Below are 18620 nucleotides of genomic sequence, written 5' to 3' on the forward strand. Positions count from 1 at the left end.
ATGGGTATTTCACCATTATAACCCACAATGCAGTGCTATACAGTTATTGTACTGTGTACAGGTTGTCACTATAGCTTTCTCCAAAATTATATCATGATTTTAAATGTTCACTTTCCCCTAATGCCTTGCATAGAACAGCTATTTACGGTAAAATTAGTCACTTTACAGTGAGCCTGCTCTTGATCTCCCAGAATGCAGCATTTTTAACAGCAAACTACTGCATTTAAGAATCACAGTAGATTGCTGTAGGAATTTGGCCGTAAATTTACAGCATTTTTTTGTGTACTTGTAAAGCCCACAGAATGATACAAGCACACTATGTAGGAAACATAGATTGTCTGAATGAGTGGTCAGTTATACAGTTTAGCAGTGGGCAGCTGTCATTATTATTCAGTTTATTTGTTATTCATTATTTTGCTGAATGCAGAATGCCATGAATCAAGTATTCCAAAGAGCCATGTAATAAATCGCGAGATGAAATTACTTACACCATTTTGGTCACCGCCCACGCCTAACTTTTCTAATAACTCTTTTCAGGTCAGCAAGAACATAAATAAGATAAATGGTTGCGGATGCTGACTGCCGCCCGGATCATGACCAGACAACAGCAACTGCAATGTGGTGAAAAGCCACCATGGTAGTATGCAGGCTGACATCCAGGCCTGGAAAGCAAGGTTCCTTAGCTGTTTGCAAGCCCTAGTCAAGGGTGAGAAGAAAGCCTGCTTTGGCAAATGTAAGAATGTAAGCTGCAAAAATAAGATGATACGTAAGAAGGAGGTAGAGGATAACCACTCGCTCACTGAGAAGAGCAACTCTGAGGCAAGCCTGCCCTCCTCTGATACCTTTGAACATGTGTAGTCATGGTAACAACTCTCATACTGCTCACCCAGAGAGCAAGATTGTTCCTTTTGCATTTTGGAACAGCAGGGGTGACATTACAGACTTCAGAGGAAGTTGTATTCTCTTAGATGTTCTGTCATAGATGTACTCTCATATCTTTTACTAAAACACTTTAAGAGAATAACATTCCCATGAAGTTAATCCTCTTTAAAATGAGAATTCTATCATCATTTATTCACCCTTATGTTGTTTGCAGTTTGAAACAGGTTACAGTGTAAATAATTACTTTGTCTGGGCACATAAAGTCATTTAGTCTAATACATCTTGATCTCTGAGGTGACAAGTGTAATTGTGGGCAGGTAAAGCTCAATGTTTCTGTGATCTTCAGGAGGAGCTAATGGAGTCCAGCAGTGATGCAGAGTCATCAATGGAGGAAGACAAGTCTCACCGCTTTGTCATCACCATGGAGGACCTTGGGAATGTGATGAACCTCATTAAGTAAGCCAAGGTACAAAAAGAACCAGGTCCAATTTAAAGAAGCCCCATTATGCTTTTTGGGATTTTACCTTTCCTTTAGTGTGTAACATACACAACATTTGTGTATGTAAAAGTTCTGCAAAGTTACAGAGCACAAAGTCCACACAAAAGGGAGTTATTCTCTTCCAAAGACAATACTTCTATAAGAACTACAAGAAACGGCTGGTTTGTAGTCCAGCCATTTCTTCCGTGAAGTATCTATGTCACTATGCAACACATTTGCATAATTCCTGCCTAAGGGCTACTTTGGCCTGCCCTCAAACAAACGCAGATATAGCAGAGGCCAGGATGAGTTGGGTTAGTGTTGTCGCCACATCAAGAAGACGCTGTCTTCTTCACTGCGAAAGCAAAAGCTCTTTGTTTGAACATCCAAAGGCAGACGAATTAAAGAATCAGTGGTTCAAATGAATTTTTACCACTATTCCTCAGCAGTACAGCCACAACCCATTCTGGATTTTCAAGACGGTTACTCCTGAAAGATGGTGCACTTCCCACTTTGTTGGGACAATCTGGCGCTTCAGGATCACAACCTGTAAGTATGTTTGATTATTTGTGGATTTATCAGCTACCGAGAGTTCAAATGTGGAGTTTTGTGTTGTAGTTACGGTGGACACCTAGTAGACAGCTGTAGACCTCTGCTAACCTGCTAGCTAATGTTAATGTGTTGAATTAGATTTGCTAATCAGCTGTGGGCCCACTTTTACCTACAATTGTGTAGAATTATGTAGATTGTTTGTCGTTCTTACTATCATGAATAGTGATCAAGTTTGGAGATGGATTTATTTTTACAAAAGGAAATTTTGTGTCTGCAGTCCACGGTAGTGCTCAGCTATCTTGCTTTCTAACATTATAGTTTTGGTAAGTGTTTACTATTCAGCTGTGGGCCAGCTTTTACCTAAAACTCTGTAAAAAATGGCCAATCTCAAGAGTTGTTATCAGTGGTAAAATGAGGAGATTTACTCATAATTACTAGCTGTAATGTTATGGCCGCTATCCACGGTAGTCCACAGCTATCTTGCACACTAACCCTCGAATACAGTCTAATAAATCTCTGGTAATGTCCAACTGGGAGTAAGCCGGTTCTTCGTTCATATCTCAGGTGAATAAAGTTGACTAACTTAGATGCACTACATATCTTTTACTTGAAGCTTTGTTAGGTTCACAATAATCAACAGTGTACTTGTAAGAAAGCTACAAAATAAAATCTTACCACTGTGAAATGTCCTACTCAAGTCATGCTTACAAAGGTGGTTTGGGTCGATCAGCTTGTTCTTCCAAACTTTCATTATTTAATTCATTATCGAACTTGGCTAGGGCTGGTACGGCAAAAAACCAACGCCATTGTTACCATAGTTACAATAGTGTTTACAGCTGCTCAGGAAGACTCGGGAGCTGAAACTCGGTTATGGTAAGGGGCGTTACCAGTCATAACAGACTAGGCCATCTGACCAATCAGAGCAGACTGGGCTTTTCGGAAAGTGGGCTTTAAAGAGTCAGTAGCTAAAACAGAGCATTTCAGACAGAGGGTGAAAAGAGGTGCTGCAGCAATGTACGAGAAAATGAATAAGTTTTTTTAACATTAAAGCATATAAACCTATTCTCGTAGCCCCCAAATAAAGTAATGAACTGGTAAATGAGCATAATATGGGCTCTCTAAAGGAATAGTTCACCCAAAAAAAATTATTCTGTCATCATTTACTCACCCTCATACCATTACAGATTTGCACTGTATGACTTTCTTTTTTCGCACACAAACAAATATTTTTAGAAGATTATCTCAGCTGTGTTGGTCCATACAGTTCAAATGAATGATGACCAAAAAATTTTATCTCGAAAACACATAAAGGCAGCATAAAAGTAATCCATATGACTCTAGTGGTTTAATCCATGTCTGCTGAAGCGATATGAAAGGTGTGGTTGAGAAACAGATCAATATTTAAATCCTTTTTTAATATAAAGCTCCACTTTCACTTTCCCATTCTTATTCTTTTGTTTTTGGCAATTCACATTCTTTGTGCATATCGCCACCTACTGGGCAGGGAGGAGAATTTATACTAAAAAATGATTTAAATATTGATCTGTTTCTCAGACACACCTATTATATCACTTCTGAAGACATGGATTAAACCACTAGAGTTTTATGGATTACATTCATGCTGTATTTACTTTTTGGAGCTTCAAAAATGTAGTCACCATTCACTTGCATTGTATGGAACAGAGCTGAGATATTCTTCTAAAAATCTTTGTGTTCAGCAAAAATAATTTTCATTTCCTTCAATGTTTACTAGTGACTCATGCTCTACAGAGAGGTATTTAAAGGAATAATTCACCCAAATTTGTTTCAGGTTATTTACTCACTCTCATGTTGTTCGAAACCTGTATGATTTTGTTTTTCTGTGTAACACTTTATTTTTCTATGAATCTTAGCGCAGCTCTTTTACACACAACAACAGATCATATTGACCACATGCGTCAAGCTCCCAAACAGACAAAACAAACACCAAAAACGCACCATTCAAGTGTCATAAGAATAGTATACACAGTATATGACTGGTGCACTATATTCCAAGTCTTCCAAGTCACAGATAGCTTTATGTGACGTACTGACCAAAATTTGTATGGTTTTCACTGATAATCTTGCCCTCCCATTAAGCTTGTGTCTAACCCACGTTTGCATCCAGAATTTTAAAAAACATTGCACGTCACGTTTGGATGCCACGTTTGGATGTTCATTTTGGGGTAAACTATTGCTTTAAAAGGACAAAGTGCTGGCTAGAGACAGGCAGTGGCTCCAATGAAGGAGACAAAGTGGCAGATGGTTTGCTACAGCAGACAGCAGCTCCAGCAGGCACTGGGAGAAGTTGCGTAACTGTGATCTGTGATCACTGACGCCCACTCTACAGGCCTGTGCACAGGAGTGATTCATGACAGAAGCAGAGACAGACCCCCCCCCCACCCCACACACACACACACATATATACTCACTGTCTCAAATCCTTATCAGAATAGAGAGGCTGTGAGCGTTGAAACCGAGTGTACCCACCCTTTAATCCAGTGAGAGCCCTTAATAGATGCCTCCAGGATCAGATGCATATTTAAACTGTTTGAGATGATGGCTTTAAAGATTTGTTAGGAGATGTGGTTTGCAGCTCAAGCAATCAGCAGATTTTGATGCTCCAAATATGCAGATCAAAGAATATCACAAATGCTTTGATTGTGTGTCAGCTGCTGTCTGATGGCAGCTAATTTCAGGACAGAACAAATAGGGTTATGATATGATTGATTGCAATGCGTTATTGAAATTGTACCAGATCATGTTGTTGTGAAGAATTTATCATTTAACATTATTTTAAAGAGAACTAAAAAATTTTCCCATCATCTTTGATCAAAATCTAATAACTTTGCCTCTTTTCTGCTAAAATTAACAAGGTTGCGTGAGCAGGGAAAATGTTTAAAATGGATAGTTTACCTAAAAATAAAAACTCACTCACCCTCATGTCGTTCCAAAGCCGTATGACTATCTTTCTTATGCAGAACACAAAGAGAAATGTTAATGAATAACCTGGTCCATCTTTTCGATACAATAGCAGTTAGTAGTGATTCATTTTAAAGCTTAAAGTAACAGTTCACCCGAAAATGAAAATTCTCTCATCATTTACTCACCCTCATGCCATCCAAGATGTGTATGACTTTCTTTGTTCAGCAGAACACATACAAAGATTTTTAGAAGAATATCTCAGCTCTGTAGGTCCATACAGTGCAAGTGAATGGTGATCAGACCTTTGTAGCTCCAAAAATCACACAAAGGAAACAAAGAAGTAATCCATATCCTTCATTATTTAAACCCATATCTTCAAAAGCAATATAACAGGTGTGGGTGAGAAACAGATTGAAATTTAATTCCTTTTTAATTTTACTCTAAATCTCCACTTTCACTTTCACATCTTCATCTGAAAGTCACATGCGGTGCCTGTTTAGTTTCACTTTCACATCTGAAAAGTGGAGTTTAAGTTTATAGTAAACTTAAATTTACATATTGTCTTGTTTCTCACCCACACCTATTATATTGCTTCTGAAGATATGGATTCTTAAGACTTCGATGATTATGAGTCTTGTGGATTACTTTTATGTTCCTTAATGTGCTTTTTGGAGCTACACAGGTCTGATCACTGTTCACTTGCATTGTATGTACCTACAGAGCATTCAGAGCATCTCATACAGATGATGAGAGAATATTCATTTTTGGGTGAACTATCCCTTTAAAAAGGACCCCAAGATATCATGAAAATTGTAAGACTTGTGCATTATATTCCAAGTCTTCTGAAGGCATACGATGTTTGGTCAAAAGCAACCTGAAAACGTTGCCATCTTTTGCATGTTCATGAGTACATGTTAGAAACTTGATCACAGTGGCACGCGTGTGGCATGCTTTCTTTTAGCAATAAACAACATAGTTTCTCCTATGAATACTTTAGGGTGAACTACTAATTTTACCAGTATACCTAAATATTCAGAATCCAATCAAATAAGTAATCATCTGTCATTGGTTGGACAAACAAATAGTCCCATTGCCAAAATGCACACCATTGGTTGAGCTAATGTTGTTTTGTTTGGCTGGTTTAGAAAATATCACAGTATTTGCACTTTTTAGTGTAATCAACCTACACATGCCTCACTTAATGTCTAGTTGTCTCAGCACATTAAGTAAAGGATGTTGTTGTCTATTTACTGTTTATGTCAGAGCTTGATGCTCTACCAAAATGCCAAACATTTAACAATGGACAGCAAACATCGTGCCATTGACTGCCTTCATGTTGATCCGTCTAAACTTAAACTCATGCTATTTTACCTTCATCTTCTCTGAGGACATGAGCATGAAGGAGATCTCATCTTTGACTCTCAGAGGATCCACACACAAGCTGCTACCACTTTAATGCTCTGGTGACATGCTGAATCAGTCAGTTGCCTGTGTATCTGTCTTTGATTGTGCATCTAAATTCTATTCTAAATTAGTTTGAAATGTAAAAGCAGTGAATATATTTCTTGCTTGAACAGTTCTTGCCATTAATGCTGTTGTCTCTGCATTTTCTTTCCTGGCTGTTTAGATAATATTCAAGACGTCACTAGAAACGTGAATAATTAATTTGTAATTAATTTCCATTCCATTCATTGCAGAATGGAATTATTTATTTATGACACATATTGAAGAAATTTGAATAATGAAAACTGTTCTGAAATTCAAAGCATCAAGCTTGTACAGATCTTGGTCTAAGTTGCGTGTGAAGAATGACTCAGTTTTGGCTCCAGATGGCATCAGAGACGTATTGTATCTCATGACTTTGCTGCTACAGAATCCTGACCTTGCAATACTGCATAATCTGCTAGACTGCTTTAACAGTCCAGTTTAATGTTTGATAAACTAATGTACACCTCTTAATTTTGAACTACATTTTAGATTTCATGAAATTGTAAACCTTGTAGTTCTGACCTTAATGGTGCTGATTTTTTCATTGTGTTAAAATACTTTCCTCTATCCCTGCTTAATATGCAGAATAAAAGTAAGCCATTTGTTGTTTGATTTCCCTGTAACTTCTAAACTTTGACACTGGCGCTTTCAACTTGCACTGTTTGTTTGAGTGTCCCATTTGGCCAAACAGAGCACAACTCACTCAACCAATGGCATGAGATTAGAGCGGGACTCTCTGTTTGTCTGACCAATAGTAGGTTTGAAAACAGGTTGTTTGAAAACAGGTTTTTGCAATCCCGCTTGGAGACGATGGTCGCGCAGAAACTGGACGCATGCTAATTTTTTCTTTCTGTTGTAGTGGATGTGTTCCATACTAGCTCCTCTAGATGGGGCTAATAGAATTTCAGATTTCAAGAGGTTTCTTTTGTTATTATTCCATTATTATTCCAGAGTTTAGCCCTGCTCCAGTTCAGCCACTGCCTGAAAACCTCTTCTGTTCCTCACACAAAGCTGTCAAATGGCATCAGAAGACTAGGAATATAGCACACAAGTTGTATGGAGCAATGCTTTTTTGGTGATTTTGGTGCATGACAGCTTCAGTCTTCAGTTTATGGACTCAAGTGGCCAAAATGTTTTAAAAGAAGGACGTGGTATGGGTTTGGAAGGCTAAGTAGTGGCAAAATAAAAAATGTTGGTTTAAAAATTCCTTTAAAATAAAACATGCATATCACCATAAGCACAATTGTTCATTGTCATGCATAGATTTAGTAAAGGTCTGGATTGAGGCAGTATTTTTATTGCATTGGTATTAGTAAGGTGGAGACTGAGATAGCAGCTCACAGGTATTGTCCTGCTGCCACGTTGCTTGTATGTGGGTTGGGCGGCAGCCGGAGCACCTCATCGTCATTTTGGCTGGCTGTCAGTCTGAATGTATCAGCTGCTCAGACTGAGCTCTGCGGGGCCACTGCCTGCTTCACCGCTGTCACTTGCATGGGTGGTTTGTGGGAAATGGAGCGTTTCCAGCTGAAGAGAGCTGCTCCGGTTCTGTCAGTCAGGAGGGGGGTGTGTGGAGACGAGCTGTGCTACCATAAAGAAGCTCGGAGGACGAAAGTGCTGGAGATGGTGAGATGAATCCTGGGTGACATATTGCAGCCTAGTCAATTCTGTGTTTCATGTGGCAGTTCCACGACAGATCTCGCTGTGAAAGTGCATAATGTCCACTTGCCAATCTAACTCCGCCTGGTGGCTTCCACCCGTTCTGTTTGTGGTTGGATTTCACTCAAGGCACACTGTGTACCCTGGAACAAATGAACAAAGTCACAGAAGCACTGAAACAGCTTGAGGTGTAACACAGAGACTGGTTTAGCACCTGTTGCTCAACCCTGAGTTTGTATATGGAGAGACGTCACAGAGGACATGGGTCTCATTCACTGAACTAGCATGTGTGTGAACGTTTTAGCGTTATTATGGTCTAGTCAATGAGTTTCCTGAATGACTAATTGGTCATAAGGCAGCACTGTGTAGTCTGGTTTCTCACCCCGATCTGACACATTTATTAGGGAGCGTTAGCCCTAGATGCATTCTGGTGTAAACTCACTAGATGGATTGGAACAGAATGCAAGGTTCTCAAATTTTTTATAGCTGTGTAATTTCTGCAATACTAATTTTTTACTTGACATGCAGTCTTAAATGTGCAGTGCTCATGGGACAAAACCAGTGTGAGGCACTGCATATATTACACCATCAGTAGAGAGTGGTAAAAAAGGTTTGACTGAATATCAAGGCATTAAATTTGTTAATTTCAACTGACATTTCAGCCTAAACCAAGCTTGGTTACTTGTCTCATGACTGAAATTATATTCCAGCAGTGGTTTGACAAACACGCTTACATCCAGAAGGGCCTGTTGCATGCATATGTCTGCAGGCTACCCATCGTCCTGCTGAGGCCAGCTACAGAAGATAGATAGAGAGGACCTGTGGCTTCTGGGCACAGACAGGGAACATAAGCAGAGTGGTGTTTAGTTTATAAGCAGGCACATGATTGGCATCCATCCCACACACACCTCAGGCCATACAGGGTCATGCTATCACTTTCCTATGGGTGACAACAGCGTGATATCAGCAGATTGATTGTGCGGAATCACTGTAAACTTTAACCAACTCTGACTTTAAATATCTTTAAATGCTTAGTGTGACATGCTCATCGACAGCTGATTAATTGCCTAGCTTTATGTTTGATAAATGAATGTGTGCCTCTTTTTTAAACTCAACAATAACAACTTAATTCTGTATTTCTGACCAATGTCTGAAATAAATTTTTTAGCCACTAGGCAAGGTGGCTGTTAGATGAAAAACAAAATACCAGCCAGTCACATTTATTTACCGGCCATTTACATATTTTTTTTTACATTTTTTATGGCATTTCACAAGTGGATTTTATAGGTGTATATATAACAAATAAACAATACTGTATGCATGTTTAAAAATGAACTGCTTTTTTTAAAAGTTTTATTTTAATGAAATATTCAATTGCAAGATACTCAATTTTGAATGATTTTTTCAGATTATTCACTTAGTACAACAAAACTAAATTTGCATTTTAAAGTACGTTGTCATATGAATGACCAGTAAGTAACATTCATGTGACTTAAGTACACACAACACAGTGTCAGTTCTTGGTTTACTTGGAGTCAGTTAATTCAGTCAGCTCCAAGGGATTCATAAGTCTTTTTGATTCACAAAATAAGCTGGCTCGTAGAGTCACGTGTTTGGGAATCGAACAACAGTTGTTGATTCACTAAATAGAACTGGCTTAATGGTGCAGTATGTAAGATTCAGAAACCCTTGTTATTAATGACGCCTGTGGCCGTTAAGTGAACTGCAGCCAGCTACCTGTTGCTCGTGTCCTCGCTCGTGCACACACTCCACAGGGACGCGAGTGAGCGAGCATCGACCAAAACAATGACATATCTGACAAAGAGACAGTGTGATTCACCAGCATCATGCTGACGGATGAGGTAGCATAATTAAAATGACACAGTTATGATTGTTTTACTAAAAACTAAGAGACTGTATATTATATTTGACTCTCCAGTGCTGGAACAGGGATAAAACAAAGTGTGGATATAGATCTGACTATGCGAGACTGTATATTGAAGTAATCACTTTTCTTTGCATGATACATTGACTGCATTTATATGATAGCCTGTGTCGGCGTTACCTAGCTAGCTTTATTAATAGCTGTTAGCTAAATTTGGTGGATGATGACAGTTGCGGTTTATAAAATAGACTGTACATTATAAATATGTTGACACAATTCAGAACTGTAATTTTGATATATCGATGCGCTATTGTTTTATAATAATAGAATGTATATATTTTCTGTATAACCAAGTTAAGTTACACTAATGAATGGGTCTTTTTGCATTATCTTGAACATTGTCTAGCATTCATTTCATGTGTTATTGTAGTTTAGCTAAAATTACACAGATCAATCCTTATGGCACTATATTTCCCTTGCTTTGCGGTTATGTAAGCTCACCTGTCCAATAAGAAGATCACCAATTTGGATTCAAAAGAACCAGCTCAAAAGAGTCATTTCTTTGGGAATCGCTACTGGTAGTGCTTTGTTTCATCTGTAGATTCAGTAGCAGTGTTACTGTGGCACTTTAGAGTAATACAGGAAACATTGTCTGAGTATTTTAGTCCACATCACCAGACACGTTTAAGAACCATTAACAAAACCGAAAATCATTTGTTTTTTATTATACTGCATGCAATCATTTCCAGCGAATTTGTGTGTGTGGTTGTGGGTAATTAAAACTTCCTCACACATCCACTGTAAATCCAAGAGTGGTCTTCCCTTCATCCATCTTGCATTGAGTTGTACTGGTAATGGTATGTGTCCACTGGCATGGAAGAATAGCTTTATTGATGTATTTCTGTGATGTTTTTATGTGATGTTTTTTTGTGATATTTCTTTTGGTTGTACAGTACAGTGGTCAATTACTGTTGTTTTTACTGTTGCTCTATAAATAAATTGATTGCTTGATTGATTGATTGAAGAAATCTGCTCAGCCCAGCTACCACTACCAGAGAGCTGCCGCTTCAGGGCGAGTTTGTAACATGAAAAGGTAGTGTGTAATTTCTACTATTATAGCTTTCAATACACAAGCAATGATGTAATCTTAAAAAAGTCCGAAAACTTCATTTTCAAATGCCCAAAGTATACAAACAGTGTTGATTTATTAAACATTTGCTTACCCGGCCACATAATTGCTGCGATGAATGCATGCAATCCTCATTTGAAGTCTGGATTAAACATAATAATGTGATTAATTAAAGCACTGAATCCACCTTTGCTCACAACGTGCCAGTAGACACACAGCGTTTGAGACCATCGATGAGCAGTGCGACTAGCTAATAAGAGCTGCAACCAGATTCTTTTGCGCAACCTTACTGACTGTAGGTCTACAGAGCCACCCTTGAGGACTAGATCATGTAAAATTATTTTAGAGGCTGACATGAACTGATAGAAAGCAAAAACCACTTGCCAGAATTAAAATAATTTTTCCTATCTCAGCTTAATATCCAAAAACGACTATAAGTAAGCCATTGTTTTATCATTTTCTCAAACTGAAAACACTGTGTCTCTGTGGTGCTATAAAAAATTATCTTTGGTTTTAGTGGCCCGTACAGCCCAACACAACAACATGCAATCAACAAATTGGTGTTTGAGATGGGACTATAAGATTATGTTTATCAATGGCAGACAGAACAAACTAATCTCACAGTGAAATCGGAAACAGTTGGTTGACTTTTCTTTTCCTAAAACCGGTCTGTGCTTACCAAAATTGGAAACATTGCCCCTAGTGGCCAAAGTGTGATACAGTGTAGAGAAATGCATATTTTAAACTCTAACCCTCAACCCAAAAACCAAATCTAAACCTAACATCAGTGGAGTAAAAATGTTACATAAGAGAGAAAGTTGCAATCCTGAATGCTGCTGATGCAATGTTGTCAACATTAATGCAAGGACTTTGTGGATTGTATAGTACCATTTTAACTTGATCAACATGCTGCTCCCGAATGTTCATTTACCCTAAAATCGACCCAATTCTGTTGAATTACTTGCACATGCAATCTCCGAGACATGGGTTCTGATCCCAGAGTAACCAGGAATTCATTCTGTTCACAGAAACAATGGTGAAGATGTTTTTAAGGTTGAATTCTCACCCTAAAATAAAGATTTTACTACACTGATGGTTAGATTTAGGGTTTTGGTATTTTGGTTAAGGTGTATGTTCAACGCTGTCAATCATGTCCAGAGTCCTAAAATGTACGTTGTACAGTCCGACATAAAAGACAGCACAATAAAAATAGCACAGTGTGAACCCAAAATGGTTATGTAAAAAGATCTTATGATGGAAATGTATAATTTACCAAAATTATTTTTAGAGTTTGTTAATTTGACATTATTTATTTATTTATTTTCACATGTGAAACTAAAGCTTTTGACTGTTTCAGATCATGCTTACAAATCCTCTGAATAAGCTACAACATTGCAGTCAGAATTTGACTATCTAGTGTGACCTATGAAGCGCAGCTGGCTGCATTTACTGAGTCTGATTATTCTTTTCAGCTGTTGTATACAGCACTGCACCTTTGACTCACAGGCTCTGAATTTGAAAGCCAGGCTGTCTCTGACCTTTTAGTGTGGAAAAAATGGCAAATAACAACATGGTATGTAGTTGGACAAAAAATATGGAATAATAACATTCAAAGAACTGAGGAAGGAACTATAAGTCAGACTTGATTTAGCTTTGAATTCCAGGTGAATTTAGTTTCTGGAACCAGTGCAGCCTGGAATCGCTATAAAGTTTAATGCAGTCTATTCACATGAGACCTGCCCAGTGTTGAAGGTCAGTGATGGTAGTCCAAGAACTTCATCAGCATGGCTCATCAGTACCATATGGCCACAAGTGTCATTCCCATTTAGACTCTCCCATCAGTGCAATCATTTTCAAAGCAACATCTGTAACATAGCTTTTGCTGATTTATGAAATCAATTACAGTGCAATATGAAATTAAACTCTGCCATATGTCAGTCTGTTTAAAACTGCAGAAAAGAAAACCTTCTCATTGGTTGTGTAAATCTTTTTTCTAAAGTAAATTTTGGAAGCATCTTACCCTCATATCATTTCAAACCTGCATGGCTAACTTTCTTCCTTCAAACTTTTAATTATGAATAAGACCTGGACATTATATTCTACATTTTCTGAAGTTATACAATAGTTACTGTATGTGTGAGAAACAAATCCAAATTTATGAAAGAATGTTTGGATATGGGTTTGGAACCGCAAGAGGGTGAATAAATTGTGGTAGAATTTTCATTTCTGGATGAACTATTCTGTAAATGTCTAATGTTCACAATCCATGGTTTCCTTCACATTTTATTCACAAGAAATATTGTGGAACAACATACTTTGAAGCTTTCTTTAGCTCCATGGTAGCTAGTGTTGTGAATCTATGTCGCTATATGATCATACAGTGAATGTTGTTTTTTTGTTGGTACGTGACTAGTTTCATGTCTGTGTTTTATGTTTCTTTGTATTTATGTGTGCTGCAGATGATGGAGGTAGATGACGAAAACTCGCAGAGGGTGAAGCTGTCAAAGCAGAATGGACTCGGGAGGAGCGAGGCAGAGGAGGAGAGGAGAGAGATGATCACTCCAGCCTTGAGAGATGCACTCACCAAACAAGGTACATCTCTGCCTTAACCCACCTTTGTTATTCACTCTCTCAAACAGAGATGTTTGTGATAGAAATGAAAGCAGCTACACAGCAGATATCCGCACAAATGAACACACTTGATGCGTTTGGAGGGCTTGCACATTCTCTGAGTGTTATATTTATAACTTGATTTCTCTAGAGAGATTCTTGCTCGTACAAAGATTGCCACCAAGATCCCAGAGTGTTGCTTTGTGTTTTTAAGCATGTTGCTAAATGGTAAGAAAGGTATTCTGGTTGTTGCTAGAGTGTTCTGGTTGGATTCTAGTATGTGGTTTTGTATATTGTGCACTCTGAGATTATATTATGCTCACTGAAATTGTATAGAGTGGTTATGTGAGTTACCGTAGCCTTTCTGTCAGCTCGAACCAGTCTGGCAATTCTACATTGACCTCTCTCATCAACAAGGTGTTTTATTCCACAGAACTGCAGCTCACTGGAAGCTTTTTGTTTTTGGTACCATTCTAGGAGATCAGCAGTTACAGAAATACTCAAACCAGCCCATCTGGCACCAACAATCATGCCACTGTAGAAATCACTGAGATCAAATTTTTCCCCATTCTGATGGTTGATGTGAACTTTAACTCCTGACCCATATCTGCATGATTTTATGCATTGCACTGTTGCCACATGATTGGCAGATTAGATAATCGCATGAATAAGTAGGTGTATAGGTGTGCCAAATAAAGTTGTCACTGAGTATATATAAATATATATATATATCAACTACAATTTGGTTAATGCTTAAAAGGGTCATGACATGTGGAATCAAATTTTCCTTGATCTTCTGATATAAGAGGTCATTGTATAAAAACACGCTGTAAGTTCCAGAACTCAAAACTTCCTCCTTATTGCAAAAAGAGCATTTGTTGGAACCAAGCAGCCAAAACGTCTTGTTCTCTACTTCCTCCACATTGTGAGAAATTTGCATCTGACCGCCTCCACAACAACACATAAACACCTACCTAACCGGATTATTATCATATAACACCTCCTGGTTGGACAATAAACTACATCTGGGATTTTATACATTTTGGACTGTTGTAGCCTCTATGTCTGTGCCCGCCAAAGTAAGGAAATACTGAGAGCATTTTCTTTCCATTTTATAAATTGATATTAAAAACTTTTGGGCAATTAGTCAGTGATCAGCCTTTTCCATCAATTTAGTTATCGTATTGGCAAAATCCACTATCGGTCAACCTCTAGTTTCAAGGTTGTTGCTCAGGGGACCAAGTCAAAAGAGCTCATCCCAATGTTTTTTTGATATTCTGGTTGCTAAAAATGACTGGGTTCTCTCTTTCAATGTAAGTCTATTTTTTCTTCTTCAAATAAAGTAAAATCACACCTATACTCAACAAGCCACACAATTTTAGATATCATTCATGTCCGTAGCACAAATGGTTTGTTCAGACCCCTAACCCTATAGACCAAAGTATAGTAGTTCGGTTTTATACATCATGGTCAAAAGAGTATACTTTGAAAGATTAGAGCGATCGACCATAGCTTTAAGCGTGAGCAATAGTAATAATGATGCCTGCCCTAGCAAGAACCACTGATAAAAACCAAACCCTGTGTATTAAAAATGAAATTTGTTCTAAAGTTTGACTGCTAGTTTTAAAAGAGCTTCTTTCTACATCAAAGCAAATTAGCTACACAAACACCTCGCTGATTACTGTTATGTCCCATTTCCCTGATGATGGACAGTTGTTTTTTCTGCTTTGCCAGCTGCATTTATTGAATACATCTGTGATGTATTTTTTTCATCTCTTTCAAATCCGGATGCTAGGGCCCTGTTGGTAATTACTTTTGTCGCTGACAGAGTCACACGCATTACAGTACACCTAGTTTTCATTTAGGAGTATTTCTCACGCTTTTGACAGTTTTCCCCTCTCATAAGTATTTCTTTCACGTGTGGGATTAATAAACTGGATGCCATGCAGCAACTTCTCTCTTATTGTGTGCTACAAATTTTACCTCCATCGGCTGGTTTCTGACAGAGCCTGTGATGGTGTGACTGTGCCTAATGGAGCTTAATGATGCAGCAAAGCCCAATTACTCCTCTCATGCTGCCAAAGTTTCCTAGAGTTTCCAGCTCCACACCTTTCATTAGCTCACTCTGCCTCCAGCCGCACATTCAGGCTCTTACACACTGGAGACTGGGCGAGTCTCACACTTTCACCAAGAGCACAGTGTGTGCTATCAGTCACTCTTCTTAATAGAACCCTGTGCTTCAGGCAATGTGCAACAGCTCGGAGCTTGTTATGTTATGTTGCAGCCTTATACTAAAATGCTTTAAATTTTTTTTTTTTTCAAATCAATCTACACTCCATACCCCATAATGACAAAGCAAAACCCAGATTTTTTATAACTTTCCAAATGTATTAAAATGTATTCATACCTTTAACTCAGTACTTAGTTGAAGCACCTTTGGCAGCGATTACAGCCTCAAGTTTTTTGGGGGGTATGATGCAACAAATTTTGCACACATGGATTTGGTCAGATCAGATACAATCAGAGGACAGTAATATTCAGGTCTCTCTAGAGATGTTCGATTGGATTAAAGTCCGGATTCTGGCTGGGCTACTCAAGGATATTCTCAGAGTTGTCCCTAAGCCACTCTTGCGTTGTCTTGACTGTGTGCTTAGGGTCATTGTCCTGTTGTAAGGTGAACCTTTGGTCCAGTCTGAGGTCCTGAGTGTTCTGTACCAGTTTTCATTAAGGATATCTCTGTATTGTGCCTCATTCAGCTTTCCTTCATCCCTGACCAGTCCCCCAAACTTCTTCCATTTTAAGAATGATGGAGGCTACTGTGCTCTTGGGAAACTTCAGTGCAGCCCAAAAAGTTTTGTAGTCTTCCCCAGATCTGTGCCTCGACACAATCCTTTCTCTGAGATCTGCAGGCAGTTCCTTTGACCTCATGGCTTGGGATTTTTCTCTGATATGCATTTTCAGCTGTGAGACCGTATATAGACAGGTGTGTGCCTTTCCAAATCAAGTCCAATCAAATGAATTAGCCACAGAAGGACTCCTATCAAATTGTAGAATGATCTCAAAGATAATCCAGAGAAATTTGATACACTTAGCTAAATTTCAATTGTCATAGCAAACGGTATGAATATTTAGCGGTGGTGGCGTAGTGGCTAAAGCACAGGGCTGTTAATCAGAAGGTCACTGGTTCGAACCCCACAGCAACCACAATTGTGTCCTTGAGCAAGGCACTTAACTCCAGGTTGCTCTGGGGGGATTGTCCCTGTAATAAGTGCACTATAAGTCGCTTTGGATAAAAGCATCTGCCAAATGCATATATGTAAATGTAAATGTTATGTCAATAGGATATTTCAGTTTTTTCTTTTTAATAAATTTGCAAAGTTATAAAAATCGGGGTTTTGCTATGTCATTATGGTGTATGGAGTGTAGATTGATTTGATTTTTCTTTTTAAAGCATTTTAGCATAAGGCTGCAACATAACAGAATGTGAAAAAAATTAATGGGTCTGAATAATTTCTGAATGCACTAGCAAACTTGCTCACAGATGAGACCAGCTCTCCACAACTTGAAGCACATGTGCCAAAATGTCTTACATGTGATTCGATATCATCCTGTTTGTCTCAGGATCACTGGTGTCATTGTGTGTTAATGGAGGAATTTCAGGAAACCTGGGAAGAACATCAAAATCACCTCAAAATCAAGTCATTTTTCAGAATTGTCTTTAAAAATGTATTTGAAAGAAAATAAAGCCTAGTTAATGGCCCTTTTGATTTTTGCATTGTGGCATTATTTTCATGACAGTTAAGCACTAATTTTGTCTTTTAAATGACATAACTGTAATTTGAAAAAATAAAAAATAAAAACTGTTATGTGAGATGATATTATCTATGATGTGATCTATTATTTTAATGATAAAGGATACATCTAAGTTCAATACAATAAAGTATTTGATGTAATGCATTTTTGCTGATTTGTAATAATTGTTTATAAATAATAATAAACTGTAATTATTTTTGGTAATTTCAACAACAAAAAAATGATATGTAAAAATGCTTCAATACAAAACTGTTTATTGGTTAACTGGTAGTCACCTTATATCCTGTAAAAAAAAAATATTTAATACAAAAAAACATGCAATTTTACAGTAGAATATTGTAGAAAATATATATTCAGGCAATAATGCCAATGTCAAAAGGACATCATGTAGTGCCTGAAACATGGACACTGTATAGTTTATGCTGAATTTCTAGCATTCGCAGCTGTTTTTAATATTTTCTCCCATTTTCTCCCCAATTTGGCATGCCCAATTCCCAATGCGCTCTAAGTCCTTGTGGTGGTGTAGTGACTCGCCTCAATCCGGGTGGCAGAGGACGATTCTCAGTTGCCTCCACGTCTGAGATTTTCAATCCGCGCATCTTATCATGTGGCTTGTTGAGCGCATTGCCACGGAGACACAGCGCATGTGAAGGCTTCACGCCATCAACCGCGGCATCCACATCTCACCCGCGCCCCACCGAGAACAAACCACATTATAGTGACTGCGAGGAGGTTACCCCATGTGACTCTACCCTATCCTACCGGGCCAATTTGATTGCTTAGGAGACCTGGCTGCAGTCACTAGTGGTATCCAGCATCTTTACTACTGAGCTACCCAGTCCCCCTGCATTTATTAATCTTAATGTTAGTTAATAAATATTGAATTGTTCATTGTTAGTTCATGTTAGTTCAAAGTGCATCAACTAATGTTAACAAATACAACTTTTGATTTTAAAGATGTATTAGTATATGTTGAAATGAACATGAATAATGCTTAATAATTATTGATCATTGTTAGTTCATGTTAACTAATATTGTTAACAAATGGAACCTTTGTAAAGTGTTACAGAATGTGCTTTATTGTCAAGAACATACTGTCCTGGAAATATAATGGAATTTTAAAATAGATTTCTAAGCCAGCAAATGTAATTAAAATTAACGAAACCCTGAAAAGCGATGGTAAT

At 38.0% G+C, this 18620-nt stretch overlaps 1 pseudogene; it reads left to right on the forward strand.

The window, feature by feature from the left end:
- Positions 1–18620, forward strand: part of LOC127631663 (S-adenosyl-L-methionine-dependent tRNA 4-demethylwyosine synthase TYW1-like) — a 116387-nt pseudogene continuing 97767 nt past the window's right edge.

This window comes from Xyrauchen texanus, chromosome 38 (assembly GCF_025860055.1).
Source record: "Xyrauchen texanus isolate HMW12.3.18 chromosome 38, RBS_HiC_50CHRs, whole genome shotgun sequence".
NCBI lineage: Eukaryota > Metazoa > Chordata > Actinopteri > Cypriniformes > Catostomidae > Xyrauchen > Xyrauchen texanus.